Genomic DNA, 1,599 nt, shown 5'->3' with positions numbered 1-1,599 from the left:
CTAAAACAGAGAGCTCAACACACAGGGTGAAAAGAGGAGCTACAGTAATGTGCAGTTCAACAAAAATATGGTTTTTTTTTTAAAATGAAACCAACCTATTCAGGTACAACCTCTAAACACAACCTGAAAAGAAGCATAATATGAGTACTTTACGTGAAAACTAATGAGTGAATCATTCTAGCCGGAGTGGCAATGGACAGGAGAGGCAGTCTGTGGCCTGAGGTCATCTTAATCTTTCAAAATAAAGATATTCCGCTAAACTGCTGTCAGTGGCCGTAAAATTTACCAGCGTCTTTGAACAGTGGTCATTTCTTCCGAGGCATTTCTGATACATAAAGCCGCCTGTGTTGGGGGTGGGGGATCACCGTTGATCCCCATGCCGATGATGGCAGCTTGTCCACTTCCAGTCTTTAAGTAAATTCATCCCCCGCTGAGAAAAACACTATATTTTTATAACTCATGTATTTGTCTTAGACAGGTAGAGAGAAAAAAGGGGGGAGACAGGAGAAATAAAGAAAGGGATAGAAGGAGATAGAGGAAGGAAATGGTAAGAGACGGAGAACAGGAGGGAGGAGAGAGGTGCTTTGGGAGCTGAACATTATTTAGACTAAATGAGGTCGGGACCTTGAGATATACTCTGAATCTGAAATGCAGTTGCTCACATTTGCAGCTCAATGTGTATTTCCATGTATGCGTGTGGCTGTGTGTGTTCATGTAATACCAACCAGGTCATTTTTGGTTACACTTAAATCTTCCTTTGAACAAGAAAAGGCCCCTTTAGTCCAGTTAATATGTTCCAAATCTTCCGCTCTTACCTCGTTTCTTTCTATCTCTCTTTCCTCCTCTATCATCGTGGGGGTAGAAAGGTCACTAGAAATCCAACCACACATTGACTGTAACTTCCTACTGCATCTTTGCTCCAATCAGCCACCTCCTACAGGTCGCCTTGGAAACAGACAGCCAATGGGAGAGCAGATGAGAGAGCAAAGGTGTTCTGCTAGTGTGGATTGCTTTATCAATGTCAAAATACCACACACACACACATACACACACACACACGCAGCACTGTAGACCCTTTATTATTTAATCTGCAGCCGTTATTGTTTTCAGGTTTATGAACGGCTTCAAGCGGAAGTGAGCCCATAAGAGAGAATAATGTCGGCTACACCTCTGCGTTTAGTTACAAGCCCGCCACAACAAAGCTGTCTCAGAGCGGGCGGTGGGGGTGAGGTTTTCATTTTGACAAATCACGCCAAATACTTAACAATCTACCTTGACATCATAACACCGAAGCGATACAGGGAGTTGGGAATTCAATTTCATCGATCACAATCTCACTAATGTTTACACAGCGCCATAATAGAGACATTGTGACAATTTCTTTTTCTTTTTTGCCTTTTTTTTTGTTGTCTTTTGTGTCTCTTCTGTGATATGCAGACACTGTACACAGTTGTGTATTTGTTTAAACAAAATAATATAATTAAAATATTTGAAGGAAAACACTGTCAGTACAGCTGAGAAACCATGAACGTTTAGGCTAACCTTGAGTTTGTGTGTGTGTGTGTGTGTGTGTGTGTGTGTGTGTGTGTGTGTGTGTGT

General features: G+C 41.7%; 1 protein-coding gene across 1 annotated transcript in view; it reads left to right on the top strand.

Annotated features, from left to right (window-relative positions):
- nkain2 (sodium/potassium transporting ATPase interacting 2) overlaps positions 1 to 1,599 on the top strand; it is a gene marked incomplete at its 3' end in the record, with an annotated part of 81,161 nt that overhangs the window by 69,911 nt on the left and 9,651 nt on the right.

This window comes from Etheostoma spectabile, chromosome 18 (assembly GCF_008692095.1).
Source record: "Etheostoma spectabile isolate EspeVRDwgs_2016 chromosome 18, UIUC_Espe_1.0, whole genome shotgun sequence".
NCBI lineage: Eukaryota > Metazoa > Chordata > Actinopteri > Perciformes > Percidae > Etheostoma > Etheostoma spectabile.
Note: the sequence above shows the minus strand (reverse complement) of the source record. Positions and strands in the feature narration are given on the sequence as shown.